Raw genomic sequence first — 17,273 nt, 5'->3', positions numbered from 1 at the left:
ACGTCCACTACAGATTATTTAGTGTTACACGAGTTATTTTTGCACCTAATTTCCGGCATTGTTCAAACACTTGTTAAGTCTAGGTACTAGCTACTGTATTCCACAGTCATAAAATTCTGCCGCCTGCTGCTGGAACCACCTTTCAACTTCGTTCTTGATCTCTTGATCGTCCTGGAAGTGTTGACCTGCAAGATGTTGAAGGTGAAAAAACAAGCGGAACTCGCTGGGCGCAAGGTCCGGGCTGTATGGCGGACCAAAACTTTGAAGCGCGTTGGTGACATTCACTGTGTGAGCCAGAGCGTTGTCATGAAGCAGGCGGACACCTCTTGTCAACATTTCCCTGCATTTGTCCTGAATGGCCCGTCCAAGGCGTTGCAAGGTTTGGCAATATGCAGAAGCATTAATTGTGGTGCCGGGTGCCGTTATCAAGTTTCCAAATCTACTCAAGCATTCGCCTTTTGCATGGAGAAAACGTATGACTGAGCGAACTTCACATTTGGCGCGATTCTAAACCGGCGCAGCCATTGTCAGTACGTGTTACTCGAACTAGACTCCAGGTAACAATGACGAACGGCCGCTGAGACGAAAGCGGAAGGCTGAAGGTCAAAGCCAGTGTTGCCAACGTACGCACTAAAACATCACCTTTTCGGGCTATACGGGCTGTAACCTTTCTTTCCGGATTTACCTCTAGGAGACCACTATGTAACTTACAAAAAAAAAGCCTTAAACAAAAAAAAATGGAAAAAATTGAAAAATGTATTAAATAGGATTGAATTGAATTATTTGAAGAGTATGTATCTGTGACGTAACTCCAAGATCAGGACTACGGCACATGATCCTACGCTATGGAGGAAGAGAGACTACTAGGGTAGCCATAAATGCAGTGTATAAGCGGTTCGCAGATAACCTAGTTAGCCTGAAATAAACGCTCCTGGTATACATATTATATATACCGTAATATCAGGTATAATATGAAAGAAAACTACCCCTGGACATTGCAACGTGTCGTGAACGCATATGGGAGATGTGGAGATAGGGAGGGTATATACATATACCGTATATATATATATCACTGCCACTATATAATGCACCTGAGAAATTCATATATTTGCTGATTATTCCGATAAAATAAATAATTTGTAATGACACACAGAAAATAATTTTACGGTTATACAGTTTGACATATTAATACTTACAATCTACTCGTAATGTAGAAAAACGTATCACCGCTTACCTGAAAACAAGAAATGAAAAAGTATTAGATAATTACAAATTTATAAGAACTTGTTACTAAGACACACATAAAACTGAAGACTAAAATTGGTAAACGCTGTAAGTGCCACAAGAATTCAAACATAGTTTTCCACGTTAAACTGTGAAATATGCCATGCTTTATAATGTGGTAAACGTGACATGTGGCTGGTAGCCCTCTAAGTAGTTCAAAGGACGTGTAAAGAGGTCACTAGTGTGAACGTTCTTACGGGCTGATGTGCTGAACGATGTGATTTCCCAACATTTTCGCTTTTGGCACTTACAACGTTTACCACTTTTAGTCCTCAGTTATTATTAATGTAGGATTGTGCTGGATTTTAACAATACATCCCGCATAAAGATCCACTCACACGAAAACCAACCAATGACAATGCCAGACAGAGCGGACGGGAGTATCCCCTTTCGCGCCATCTCCTCAATAGACAAGGAAAGCTCTGTTATATAACGAAGTATGACACAAAATATTCATTTTATGGTTTTGTAGCCCACGTAAAAACATTCTCTCAACCTCACGAAATTTGCTTGCGTACTTTCAGAAAACCCAGGCCCATTCGATTACAAGGGCGCGGACTAGTCGCAAACACGGCAGGGTTACGGGACGTGGGAACCCCCTTTTGGACTTCATCTTTTTGTAACAAATAAAGCAATGTAATTAATTTGCCCCTTTCCTTATTCCCTTTCTTGAAAATTCTTAAGTATCTTCATTCCCAAGACAATTTATTTAAGTCTTCTTTCTTTCAATATTTATTTGAGACACAACAGGCGCATGCTCAATGACAGTGCTCAATATGGGATGACACAGTTACATAAACAAGAACATTATTAAGATAATTAACAAGACATTTGAATGGTGTAATATACAATATACATTTAATAAGAATTGTGAATATAATTTAATTATAAGATTATATGGACGAAATAAATACAGAGGTAATACAATAATAATGAAACTAAACTGAGGGATATAACCTTACAATCTAATTGGAAACTACAATTCTATGAACAGAACAAAACAAACAAAAATTCAACGAATAGAACTAAAGTTACAGTTACATCTAAGTAGGTATGTACTTATAATGTACTTCAAATTTTAATGTTCAGTCAGTTTTGAATAGAAACGTTTCGTTACAACACACTTTTAATCGATCTGTAGCCAATAAGTGGATAGATTTAGTGTTTAAATATTGTGATATAAAAGAATCTGACAAGGAACCCTAATTATTCATTTTTTTATATTCTAGGAGTTACTAAGACCTACTACACGAATACAATTACTTTAATTATATTACGGAACGGGGGCGGAGGGATGTTTAACGTCCAAAACCTTCCTCGGCACGCCTTTGGCTGCTAAACTAACCGAACATCTCAAAGAAATATCTTTGGTTATAACTTCTCCTTTAAACGAATTTCATTTTTTTTGTGCTCACCTGACGCAACACCTACATCGCCTTTCGTAAACGTCGCCGCAACTAATACAGAGGATTGTGAAGGTGCGAACCAACAGGTTTTTTTTCCTCTCGTCTTTTCAGATCAGGTGCAGTGACCGGGGAAGATGAGGATGCAGTCACGTGAAGACGACGCGTCATGCTGGGATGAAGAGAGAGAGAGAGAGAGAGAGAGAGAGAGAGAGAGAGTCTCGTTGCCTGGGTGTCTACTGTGGCGTCTGAATGAACCAACCAGCAAAAGGTGACACACACTTGAACGCCGAGCAAGAAAATAAAGAAAAAAAAACGACGTTCAGCTGTTTTATCCTTGGAGCAGAAGGTTCGCCGCCGTCTGTAAGGCCAAAGCCCTCTTCTCTCTCTCTCTCGGTCCGGCACAACCCCCCCCCCCCCCCAGAGCTTAGTCATGCTTTCTTAACCGCCGCCGCCTTGGCTTGGTCGCGAAGTCTCCTGCTCTGTTCATTGATCAGACTAAGTCTCCCCAATTCTCTAAATCATAAATAAAAGACTGAAAAAACTGCATTGTTTCAAATTCACAATACATTTAAATCTCTACGTTAATCCCTCCCAAAAAAATACGAGGGTTTATCAAAAACTGACATCACAATTTCAGCTTTAAAAAAATCTCGGGTTTATTATATTTCTATCTTGAAGCTTATGATCACCTTAGCAACACCTTTGAATACTGGCTCTGAACAATTTCTGCATTGAGCAATGACTGCAATTTATGGCGTTTTATTTATTTATTTCAGCTTATATATATACATACATACATAGCGAATTGAACGCTATAATGCCTTTTTTTCCACTTAACCATCTATTTCGATATTGTCTTACATCTGTTTACTAGTATAATGAGAAAGATAGAAAAATAAGAATACACGCACAGACACACACACACACATCTTCATCGAGTACCAACTCTAAGTGAGATTTCAGACCGAAGCGACACGAACGTATTTATTCTGCAAGCAAGCATTCACCGAGCATGCGCTACCAACAGACAGAGTTCGAGCAACACGCAAGCGACAAGCGAAGTTTTTTGGTTCGAAAGGTTGCATTGATTACCGAGGGTTCGCTTCCAAGCGTTGCTTCGGTCTGAAAGCCCCCTAATGCTTGCATCTGAACAAATTTTACACTGAGCAACAACTCTTAATTTCAGGTATTACACAGAATTTACCACGAGTAAGAACTTCACCTACTAGTTTTGAAGAAATACTGAATTGAGCAACAGTTCTATTTTCTGGTACTGAACAATACCTTCTTTGAAGAATAACTCAAAATCTTTCATTTGAACGAACTTTTCTTTGAACGACCACCCCGATTCCCAGTACTGAACAAATTCTACTTTGCGAAACAAATGCACATCTTTATTCTGAATAAAGTATTTCCTTGAGCAATTATAATTTCTGGTACTGAACAAATTCTGCTTTGGGGGAACAACTCCACATCTTTCCTCTGAACAGACATTTCTTTGAACAACTCAGATTCAGATCGTGAACAAATTCTACACTGAGCAACAACTCTGATACTGAAAATATTCTGCTTTTGGGAACAACTCCAAAACCTTATTCTGAACAAATTCCGATTCCACGTCCTGAACAAATTCTCGATTCTAAAGTAAATAATCGGAGCCTTGCTTGTATTTTGAAATGAAAAACCATCTAGGAAGTAAGTCGCCATATAACGTCGTGCAATATAAATGTTTCCAGTTCATTAAATGTACGGATAATCGACTCAGAAGTATACGTTGGGAAGTTCTGTAACTGGACTTCCGTTGTCTATTTATTATAGCGTGAGTGACTAAGATAGCATTTCTCATTAACTGTTAAAGAATGTTCTCTGCGGCATTATTAATACCCTAATTATACAGTTTACTCTTTAGTCATTAATTTTCTCAGTAGAACGGAGTGAATAACAAGCGTTGAGAATTAGGGATACATGAGAGTCGAGACGAAAACAAAAAAGAAATTAAAAACTAACCACATTAATCATTACTGCACTTATATAGAAAAGGGTGGTGGTGATAAAACGATTTTAATATACAGACGACGCCTATATTTTCCTAGTCACGCCTGTAATTATTACATCATTTTCTTGCGTGTGCCTTAAGGCCAGATCGTAACAATAGACTGCTGACAAGGTCAAATCCACGGGCAACAATGAAAATGTGGGGAAATGGGGGCAGCGGCCACCCATCAATTCATGACAGGACATCTATAAAATTCTCGCCCAAATCCCGGATCGGTAAATCCAGTAGGATTTTACCAACGTCAAACAGTCACCAATAACTCCATGAAATGGGTGAACAGTCTCCCCTAAAGGGGGGCTGCGTGTCTACGTTTGACGTGCACCGCAAGAGTGTGGTTCACATCCCTCTCTCTCTCTCATCCCCCTGTGGCTCCCGCCCAAGGGGATTATGGGTAGCTAACGACTGTCGAAATGAGTACAGGGAACTGTTACAATGTGCTTAAACCTGGTCGTACGATACGGTGGAGGCCCACACATGTAAATCACTGGAATATATATATCGTGTTTGGTTCATAAACCGAAAGATCAAACGCGGGTATTAACTGTTCTCATACATGAAGATGAATCGCATATTAGTCCTTGTCGGCACGAGTAAAAGTTAATAATTTATGCCTGGGGGACGGACGCGGTCTCCAATATTAACGTTGCTCCTAGGGTAGTCATTTGCATATGGGGGGAATGGTCGCTGGCTGTTTTTATTAACCATGTTGTTTATTTTACCGTCCCCAGCAGTTGGCCCGCGTTTCGGAGTGGCGTAAAATACTTTTTTTTTTGGTGTTTGTGTGGTACTGTTGGGTTCGTTCATTTTACGTAGCTTTTAGGTAAGAACCAACGAAGGGAGATTTTACACAAGTGAGCAGTCACATGCCACCGATAGGTTTCATTCCAGTGTGTCAAGCGTCTACCGATACTTCACCACAAACTGCACACACCTGAGCATCCACTTTCTCCTTCAATCTGGAAAGAGCTTTACTGCGCATGCGCAACGGGCAAAGCTGACACGTCACACTGGAAGAAACGTTTCTGTCCGAGTGACAAGCGACATGTGCAACGTGTCGCGTTACTCCGGTGTGAAGGGTTCGTTTACACTTGGGTTGAAAATGTTCCTGACAGCTACACATAGAACAAACTGTTCCGCATGACACAAGTATGAATCACTATTTACAAGGGTCGTTCAAGGTTGACCGGGACTTTTATTTCTGCAGAGGAAAAAGGTAGCAGAAGAAACACCAAACTATGTCAGTTTTTCAAAGTATTCCCCGTGCGCGCCGAGGCACCGTTGCCATCGTTCTGGCAGCTACCGAATTCCTTTGGCGTAGAAAGAACTTGGTTGTTGTCGTAGCCACTGGAGGACATCGCTCCGCAGTGCTTCGTCTGTCGTGAATTTATTCCCTCCCAGATGGTCTTTAAGGGGTGCAAACAAATGATAATCACTGGGGGCTAAATCCGGACTGTAGGGGGGATGGGGCAGAACTTCCCAGGGCATGTCGGCCAGAGTTGTTGTTGTCACATTGGCCGTGTGAGGGCGGGTATTGTCATGGAGAAGAATGACATTTCCAGACAACATCCCAGGTCTTTTCTTGAGAATGGACTTTCGTACAGCACCACTCAACAATGTGGAGTAATATTGGGCATTAATCGTGCTCCCTTTGTCCAGAAAATCCACATGGATAACGCCCTTCATGTCCCAGAAGACACTTGCCATGATCTTTCCAGCGGACGGCTGCGTTTTGCTTTTCTTGGGGGCGGGGAATCTTTATGCCACCACTCCATGCTGCGTCTTTTGGTCTCTGCGGTTGAATTGTGCAACCATGTTTCATCACACGTGATGATGGATTGCAACAATTCATCACTTTCTGCTCGAAACCGATTCAGAAGCTGTTCACAGACCGTCCTGCGTGTCCACTTCTGATCGAATGTCAGCTGGCGGGGAACCCACCTTGCACAGATTTTGCGGAAGCGTAAGTGGTCGTGAATGGTTGTCTCAACACTCCCGACACTGATATTCACCTCGGCAGCAATATCCCGCACTGTTACTCGCCGGTTCTCAAGAATCATTTGCTCAACACGTACGATATTCACTGGTGTGACTGCAGTCGGGCGAATGTGTCCATGCGCTTCATTTGTCACCAGCTCCCGTCCTTCGCGAAACTGCTCACACCATTCGTACACTCTTGTCCGCGACATCGTTTGTTCACCATACTGTGCTTGCAATCGTTTGAAAATCTCAGCTGGTTTCACTTTCTCCTTCACAAGAAATTTGATTACACGCCGCTGCTCCACAGCCACAGACACACTGCTTGCCGCCATGTTTGCTGCAACTGCTGCGCATGCGCGAAATACGTCATGCCGGGCGCTAGTTACTCGCGAAGGAATACATTATGTCACCCGCACGTTTCATCATGATCCGGCTATTCATCGATTTTTTACGTACGAAAATCCCGGTCAACCTTGAACGACCCTTGTACTTAGTTGAACACAAGAGGCGAATGCCCAAAGAAATATTCTTCAAGTTGCGGAAATGAAAATAAGCAAAACATTGTATCTAAATTATATCTTCCTTAGATCTTAAAGGTTTATGGAACTGAGCGTATGCGTTCCATGAAACACAGGTTTAGACATGGACCTAGAGCAGATTGATTGTTACCTGTCGTAAGAGCAGCTCCTACTTGATATTCGACAAGAGTTTAAGAAGTTAGGGTTTCCCAGGAGAAAATCAAATACGCTCCCCAATAGCATCGATGAATAAATCAGACAAATTTGAAAACACTAAGTGTTCGAATTTAAATTATTTCACGTCGCTTTTCTGCCTCTTGAGGTAATCACGGCAGTGATGATGAAATGGATCGGGATTTGAACTTGGAACCTCCGTGTTACGCTAACCACTCCCGTAGGGGTAACGTCGTCGCCTTGTAACCTATGGATCCTGGGTGGATACCCGGTTGAGGCACATAGTGGTTCGGATCCCACAGCCCCGATTAGCCTATCTGTGCATAAAGTAGAATTAAAACACAATCAAACAAGCAAACTAACCACTATGCCGCGGAGATTGCCTAAAGTAAAATTAACATCTTGCCGCATTTGCAAAGTAAAAATTAACAGTGGAGTCTGCAAATGCTTATATTTTTCAAACAATACGATTATCGATCGTGCTACTGGAAAGACAGAAGGGGGAGATGGGGGGTATCTCGGAGCAAAGGGAGAAGGATGAAGTGGTGGAGACGTAAAGAGAAGTGAGCATCCGTTTTTAAGCGCGAAACGTTTATCCTGTTTTAATTAGTTTGATTAATGCTGAACTCTCCAGACTCCCAACACCACAAGCAGAGATTTGTCTCCTGTTTTCGTCCATTCTTCTTCTATTCCCTCCGTTTATCATCCCCCGTTTTGTTAAGCTTCCTCTCTTGCCCTCAAAGCATGTCTCTGAACAGTGATGCTAACCTCACACAATTACAGAAAATCCCTTTCAAGAAAATTTTCCCTTCCCCAAAAAAAAATCCCAAGTGATAATTTTGTGTTAATAACAGAAAATTCAATTTTTTTTTAGGAAAACTGCTTTCAGCTTTTATGCGTTTGAAACAGGAAGTAATACATGCCAAGCATCCGGCAGATCATTTGAAATAATGCCCGCGAAAAGTTTCAACACTTTTTAAGAGACAATCTTTACCACAACACCTTCTCTGATTAATATTCTTTCGAAGTTCCTCGTGCAGAGGGAAATTTTCAGGAAACTTTTTATACACTGAGGGAAATTTATAAACCGACACTTTCATATGCCGAGAGAAGTTATCTACGCCTAGTGATGATTCATTACACTGAGGGATATTTTATTGGTGTGAGGGGAACTTTCCTCCTTTGAGGGATTATTCTGCTGCGCGGGAAACTTTTCTGCAGCTAGGAACATATTCAAACATCGAGTGATTTTTCTACGCTAAGGGAAATATTCAAACTTCGAGGGGATTTTTCTACGATAACGGAAATATTCAAACATCGTAGGGATATTCTGCGCTGTGGGAAATATTCAAATATCAAGGGAATGTTTTTACTCTGAGGGAAATATTGAAACACCGAAGGAATTTTTCTACGCTGAGGAAAATATTCAAACACTGAGGGAATTCGGTGGTGGCTCAGTCGGTAACGCGTCTGACTACCATGCTCAAGGTCCCGGGTTCGATCCCCGGCCGGTTCAAATCCGGGAACTTTTCTAACGGTGGAAGCGGCCCCGGCGCCTACCCAGCGTCGAATAACATGGGTACCTGGGGGAAACCCTGGGGGGTAAAGGCGGTCAGGGGCGTGATGCTGATCACATCACCCCCACTCACGACCGGATCAAGAAAGTGTGGGGCGTTACCCCCACACCCCCTATACGTCTCCATGGCGTGGTGCTAAGCACAGGGGAACACTTTACCTTTTTGAGGGAATTCTCTAAGGTGAGGGAAATATTCAAACGCAGAGGGAATTTTTCTACGCCGAGGAAAATTTTCACGGACAGACAATCACCGTCTCCGATGGAACAGAGAGAAGGAGGGGAGAAGAGGAAAATGGAAGCGAAAATGAAAAGCATAAACAGAGCAGTTACGAGGCAACAACACACGCTGCGGAAAACCGGCTGTTCAAATTAAACGAAAAGAGCCTTTGCGGTTTGAGATTTTTTTTCTTTTCTTGTTGCAGGCATTAAATGCGAGAGCATGATAATTACGAGCTGCCCCGTGGTCACGTGTTCATCTGTCGTAAAACTCTGCTATATTAACTTTATTCCGAATAATTTCATGTGCATTTTCTGGTTTGCCCATTCTCTCGCCTCTTATTCCTGCTTTTGTCATCACTTTCAACAGCCTATTTTTGCGTTTGCTTATTCATGCTTTCCGCCGATATCTTTTTTGTTTGGCTTTCTGGTTTTGTTTTTTTCCACCGCGGCGCTTCAAAGGGTTGTTCTGTGTTCCGAAAAGCCTATTATCTACAGTGTCAATTTTACTCTCGTTTCAGTAAAATGCCAATACATTAACATTTTATGGTTTTCAGGTGTTCAACCTCTTTTTCATTGTGGCCGATCTCAGTGGCGGAGTGGTTGGCACATCGTGCTATGACGCCATGCGCCGCGGGTTCGAATCCCGGCCTGGGCATGGGTGTTCTTTATGAGTGTCTCTTCATCAATTTAATCATATCATCACCCATCCTCATCGGCGCGATTATACTGAACGCAACTCCAACTGGCGGCTGGGAAACAGCGAATCAACGATTAGTTGAATTTTCTTCGACTGAGATCGGGCATTTTCGAGTCACGAGGTACCGAGCGTTGGGCCCACCACATGTTGCCAAACGTACTGTAAAGCGAGAAAGAGTCTTCTCTGGCAACGATATTGTCAGCACCAGACATCAGCGGGTGTTAATGGTATAAGTGCACACGCGTTCCTGAACGATGGTTTCCGGAAGGACCACCCACAGGTCGGAATGCAGACGGTCTATAAAGACAACTGGCAAAAACAAAAGTACGCTTGGCAATGTTGCTTCGGGAGAACGATGCGATCCCTTCAGCTTTTACTTCGCAACTGAGTGTGTTGACACCCATCGGACTACATTCCCCTGAAAATGATTGAGGGGACAGAACGCGCCATCAAGGTCAACCGCCAGTTGGAGTTGCGATCAGTATAGCCGAAAGTGTCAGAAAAGCGACGCTTAATAACAAGGATTTTTTTTCTCATTGTAACTCATATATACTAAAGAAAAAGGAGTGAATTAATTCATTTTTGGGTGCGACGGTACGTATGGCCATTTTACATCCTTCAAAGTGTACGAGGAAAATACCCTATTATCTAAAACCCTTACCTTAATGTTAAAGAAGTTGTGCAAGGAGTCCCTTGAGAAAGATTAGAAGAGCAAAGTTGTAAAAGGACTTCCTCAGGACAAACCCATTTATTTATTTTTTAAAAGGTAAGGTTAGTCTAAAAAAATCCTCAGAAACAGTTTAAAAAGGCCCGTTCTTCTTCAAAAGGCTAAAAACGTTTGTTAAAACACTGTCCATCTCCGAACATGGATGATAAACAGTTGAGAAGATTAAAATTTTGTCTGAGGAAAGTGAAAATGGCACATTCAGAAAGAAAATGTCGAATACTTAAAATATCGTTACCGACACGGCACATTGTAGTGTCTATCTCTCACGGCTGTGTCCAATACGAAGAACTTTGAATGTTTTTGTTCGAATGTACAGTAATATCAGATCAACCCAACCCACCACTGTATCTATCTGCTCTGAAAATTTCAGATTAAAAGCTCTAATTTTAAGGCAGCTGGCGTGGTCAAAACATTAGTGACAAGTCCCCTGTTCGGTCTCCCGACTGTTTAACAACAGCTCTGTATTTCAAAGTTTCTATCGCCAAACTATAGCATAGACGATGCCTTAAAGGAGCTGAGCTTTTCGTTTTGATATCTGAAAACGTAATCTCGACAAATGAGCACAATTTGAAGTTGTATTAATTCAGGAAAAGTGCTTCCAGATATCTAGCTGTTACAAATGTTTAAGCACAACATTTCTAAATTTACGGATGTTATCGCAGGCACTATATTTGGGCTTATCCCTAACCTATACTAAATGTAAGGTAAGGTAAAGTTCCTTGTGCACATTTCTTTTGTTTGTTTTAGATTTTAAGTTCACTTTATGCATAGAGAGACTAATCGGAACTGGACACACAGTGTAAAGTTGGATCCAAACCACTATGTGCCTCCACCGGGTATCGAACCCGGGATTCTTTGATCAGTGCACATTGCACTGTACCTTGTAGGCTGTAAAGTTAGAGCTCTACATATTATCGATCTCGGCCATTTTTGGAGTTGATGAGAGCAGCAGTACTTTTCGAACGCCTTTACCACCCAGGTATCCATTTTTTTGAGGCGGAATGAACCTCAGAGCCGCTTTATGCAGGGACAATGTTGGAAAATTCCAAGACTATCCATCTTAGGAATCGAACCCGGGTCTCACGCGTGAAAGACCAACTCCATACCGATTAGACCAGCGCAGCTCTTTCCTCCTAAACCAAGCATTATAGTTGAAATATTTATTGCACAACCGTAACATACGTAGTTCTTTCTCTCTCTCTCTCTCTCTCCCTTTTTCTAGATTATCGCTTGTCTGCCTCTTTAGGCCAATTATGACAATAATGGTGAATGATGATGAGATGAAATTGATATAAGGTCACGGTCCTAGACTTGGGAACTTTTGAGTCGACCACACAACACGATCAGCAACGAGGTCACGAGTATTGCACACTCAAGAAGCTGGACTTCGGATCTTTTTAATGAAAGACAGTAATCTGCTCGTCGTCCCACAAAATGTGTTTCCGTCCACCAAAAAGTTTAGAGGATGGTGAAAAATAAACCAGCAAAGAAAAGGTGTGCATTCCTCTCTCCTGAGTTTCCAAGGCACATTTTCCGACGTGGAACACCACATACAATTGATGCTACTCAATTTTCTGCATCCAGGCAACATCCGCAACCCGTCTCACAAAACGCACTTCACTCGGGCAACGTCACTTCACTTCTTCTGTCAATACTGCCTCGTGTTGGAATCGACACGGCTCCACGGGAGACAAGTGGGAGCATGATGGGAAGAGGAGAACAGCCAGGTACTTCATCTGCTCCAGTCGGCAGGAAATTGTTTCCTGTTCGCAGGAAGCGCGAGTAGTTTACGAAGCAATTCGTCACCGTGCTAAACAAATGACAGCCGGATATGGATTCCTTGTACGGCTCCGTCGGGAGGATGAACTCGATTCCTGGGCCCGAAGCGGGGGTAAAAGCCTTCTGTGTGCTCCTGGAACACTTTGTATCGCTGGGCGTCACATTCTGCGGAGTTTTAATTTCGCGCATCGTCGGATTCTAATCCCGGTGAAAAAAAAAAAGACTACAAACTCGCTGCCTGAAAAAAGATAACTCTTCACGTAGTCAGTGTTGCCAGTTCATGTGTTTAAAAAACAAAAACTTTTTAACAAATGTCACAAGTAAGAGGGGAAGGGGGTCGTGTTCATTCCAAAATGCGATGACAGATTCACGGTTGTTTGTTTTGAGCTTCACGGTAGTTTGTTTGCGAAAGTTAACCTCTCTCTCTCTCTCTCTCTCTCTCTCTCTCTCTCTCTCTCTCTCTCTCTCTGTGTGTGTGTGTGTGTGTGTGTGTGTGTGTGTGTGCGTGTGGCGTTTCACTTTTCTATTTTTTTTAGCTTGCAATAAAACCCCAAAATGTGGAGGGGTGGAGGCAACCAGAAGAGAAACCTTTTATTAGCATTTGTCGACAGCACACTCTCGTAAAAAAAAACATTTCCCCCCTCCTATCCTTTCGATTTCTAATTGGCCTACTTTGTCTCAAAATATATTTCTAAGATCGCTGCCACATGCTTCCACTTCAAAAGTTTCCCACATTACCACGACGACTAAAAGTAAGCAAGACACTTCAAAACTGGACGTTTACATTCCTTCAATGTGCATAATGTTTGTGCCAAATTTGATTGAAATGAGTACAAAGGAAGTGGTGATATTCGCTAAAATAACTAATGGCCGCCATCTTGAACTGTGCAGACATAACTATCCTGGTAAAATCAAATATATTTTATCGTTGGTAAACATTAAAAAACAATCGATAATATTAAAGGTAATAATAAAGATAAGGAGAAAAACATATGTTCAATGTGGAGAGAATGGTTTTAGAGAGACTTTTCCCATGTTCTCCTTTCAATGCTGAGCTGGACGAGATGAGAGAAAAAAGCAAGTCTTCTTGCTCGATCACGATTCCTTTATTTTGAGGGCGGAGCCGCTACTAATATCTCTCTTGTAAGACAGCGCCGCAGTGGGGGAAGAAACAAACGCAGCCATGACTCATCGCGAGTACAGAACAACAGAAGGTCAAGGTTTTGTTAGGGAAATAACGCTTTAGTCCCGAAAGAAGGTTTGGATGGGGAGAGCGAGAGAAACGCAGACTCATTGTTCCTTTGTCTAGCGGCGCAGACAGGTCCCTCGCTATCTTTCCGGACGAATTTAATTCTCCGTGAGTTTTGTGGGGGGGAAAAAGATCGCAGTACGTCTGTGACAAGCGAACTAGAATTGCGCCACAGAGAGTTGCAGGAGGAGTAGAGAATGCTTTTATCTGTGAGCCAACACCTTTGCAGAACACTCATGAGTAACCAAATTGCAATATAATATCACGCCTCCATCTTCCACTGTCGTAAATTGCATTTCGCAATGTGTTGTCACGACTGAGTCACGGGACGTGTGTGAAAGGCATAGAGCTGTGACTTCGAAGCTCATTGGGAATTGTTCCTTTTCACGAATCAGTTGAGGCGTATGTACATAATTCGTGGGCGCCAAGTTATTTGGACTATGTCGTAATCCCCATAAAGTAATTAATTACGACAGAATGTCTACTAGTATTCTATTACTGAAATTCATTTTTTTATAGCTTTTCTGAACACTATAGGTCTTGTCTACTGTTACGGCGGCCGGTCCTCATACTGGCAAGTGAAGTGGGGAGCGGGGATTACGCTGCACGCTGCAGACCAATCAGACAACATTGGTGGAGCTGAGAGTCACGACGCGGCGGTAGGAAGTAGTACGTGCACCTCGTTCTACAGGCTGCTGCGTTTCTTATCGTGCTGGATTGGTCGCTTCCCCGCTCCCCTCTTCCCTTGCCAGCATACAGAGCGTCAGGCGTAAGAAAGATCTGCCTATCCTAAATTCTTCATTTTGCTATCTAACGGATTAAATATGGTACACCTAGTAGAAAAAGTGAGTTGGAGCTAGCTAAAGTAGATTAATCACTCTAGAAATAGATTCTAATTCCCCTTCCCCGCCTCATCGCACATGTTGCAAAATACTACCAAGGCGTAATTATTATTATTATTATTATTATTATTTTGCATATATACATGTATTTTAGAAACATATTTACGTGTTGAAGTTTATGTTATTTAAGGAAAAAATTCTCCCAAATATTTTGATGACGCAGTAAGCCCCATTATCAACTTCTGTAGGCACCCCTGGTTATCTAAAAATGCAGCCAATAAAAGCAGTGCGCGGCAACAGCTATAGGCTAATAATAATAATAATAATAATAATAATAATAATATTTTTATCCATCCGACTATTAAACTGAACGTTTAGTTCTCATCCATAAATTTCTAAAGACAGTACAATACGCTAAGTGCTAAGGCATTTTCAAAGTTAGAAAACTGTATTTAAAATTCTAATGAGCGAAGAATTATCATATTGGCGATAGTATTAGTTTGATTGCCTTGTACTCCAATGGTCAATGAGAATAATTGGAAAATGTAATCTGAAACGTAAACGGACAACCACCAATCAAAATTTCACAGGAGAAATGGGTTTCAGAATGTGCAACCTGGATTTGTTACTTCTCTATGATTGAAGTAGGTCGAAAGCACCCTCTCCACTCGATGTCGCCACCGTCGACTTTTTCCAAATACGGTCAGTTTCTCTCCAGCTCTTCCCTGGGACTTCGCAAACAATCCACTTAGTGTGTAAGTTTGGTGATGGACGACGCAGGGTGAAAGGTTTCCAGAGGAAAGCATCGGGACTGAGGAAGAGATGACAGAGAATGGAACTACGGCCAAGAACTTTCAGGCTGAGGAAAAATTTTCGAGTGAGTTTTCCTATCATGTACATATTCAATCCCGCCGAGTTCCTTTACCTTCGAAGTTATGACACTGACAAATAGAAGCCCTTCCGTTAGTTACAGGTTCACCTCCAAGATAAACTTCTAGTTAAGGCTAATTCCGTTCTCTTCAAGTTATAAAAAATTCGGGGTTCTAGCCCATTCGTACGCCAGTGCTTGTAGCAAAACAGTTCTAGGCTCGTTGCGAGCTATATATAAAACTGGATTAACGCCTGAGTAAGAAGCTACTAGATCGTCTATCTGATGCGTTGAGTTTTGTTTAAAGCCCACTTGATGTACAGATAGGCTAATCGGGACCTTACCTACAGTTTAAAGTGGGATCCGAACCACTATGTGCCTCCACCGGGCATCGAACCCGCAACCCCTTGATTATAAGACGAGACGTTCAGAATACTTCATCAGGGAGTACTCTATCTTTAGCAAATTACTGAATATCATAATGCTGCTCTACTTACTTCTAAAATAATCACGTTACTCAATTTTTCTACTAAGACACCCTATTGAACGGTGAATAGGGTGTCAAAGTAAATTAGACAATCGGATCAAACGTTTTCAATCATTCGACCATGAATAGACCAGAGTGAGAATGAGAAGTCCATAGTGCAAAGGTAAACTCAGAAAATACACCCCAAAGTATTTGACTCAAGGGCCTGCTGCATACTTCTGTCGGAGATGAAAATTCACCCTTTCCACGGTGGCGGAATGTTTAATTCTTTTCATGGGTTGCATTTCCCTACACAAGCATAAGAAAATATGATACCTGATTTCGGGTTTTCCCGTTGTTTGTAGCATATTTGATCATTTTTTACATTTTCAAAGCTGGAACGAAATACATAGCACTGTTAGGGCATCACTTCGGCTTCAATTCGGCAGTGAAACTTTTGAAATATTTTCCTTGGTTTAGGAGAAGCGAGGGCGACGAATCGTGAATTATGAGACCACGATAACAACCATGAAATTAGGGGTTTGCCTCCTGGCTCAGCGTTCGACAGCACCGCGATCGAGGCATCACGTGATCATAAACATATGCTGATAGCACCAAACTTAACCTCCTTAATCAACTAACATGCATGCACTATTTTATAATTGCAATCCTAATAATGCCTACGTTGTTAGGTTAGGAGACCAGACTTAGGGTTCTTAGCAACCCATCTGCGGGACGTGTTCCACGCTGCGTGTGCACGTAGACGGACCAATGAAATTACAGCTCTCGAGCTGAAAACTGTCCTAGCAGCAAAATTCATCGAAGAACTGATCTGGCATTGCATTTGAGACAAATCAAGATGGTGGTCGTTAAAACTACCGTAGCAAAATTTTGGGGTACTGAAGAGACATTATTACTATGAGATCATCTAGCTGCTAAGTGAAGGTTTAATTGGCCGCGAGATAAGGATTGACTCTAGAGCACTGAATTACTACTATTATTATTATTAATACATAAGAAATCAAAAGTTTAAAAGATACAAAACAATAATTTGTCTCTAGTATTATAGCTATGGGCGTAAAAACTTCGTCCCTTAAATTAAAAGAGGAACATAAATTAAGAGTATAAATAAATAAATAAATAAAAGGGATGAGGAGACAGGTGAGTGGAGAAGGTATAATTTAGAACTACATAATTTGTATTAACGTCCAGATATTATTAGAATCATTAAACCAAGAAGACTAAGGTGGGCAGGTCATGTGGCACGAATGGGAGAGGAAAAAAAGAGTTTACAGCATTCTTGTGGGGAAACCTGATGGTGAGAGACCTGTAGGAAGGCCAAGACGAAGATGGAGGGATAACGATAAGATGGAACTAAAGGAACTTAGTAGGGATGGGAAAGATTGGATTGATCTTGCACAGGATAGGGACAGAT

At 41.8% G+C, this 17,273-nt stretch overlaps 1 protein-coding gene across 1 annotated transcript in view; it reads right to left on the bottom strand.

Moving 5' to 3' along the window:
- LOC145997302 (spondin-2-like) overlaps positions 1-17,273 on the bottom strand; it is a 209,746-nt gene that overhangs the window by 155,486 nt on the left and 36,987 nt on the right. The window lies entirely within an intron of this gene.

This window comes from Lepisma saccharinum, chromosome 1 (assembly GCF_977018435.1).
Source record: "Lepisma saccharinum chromosome 1, izLepSacc3.1, whole genome shotgun sequence".
NCBI classification, from domain to species: domain Eukaryota; kingdom Metazoa; phylum Arthropoda; class Insecta; order Zygentoma; family Lepismatidae; genus Lepisma; species Lepisma saccharinum.
Note: the sequence above shows the minus strand (reverse complement) of the source record. Positions and strands in the feature narration are given on the sequence as shown.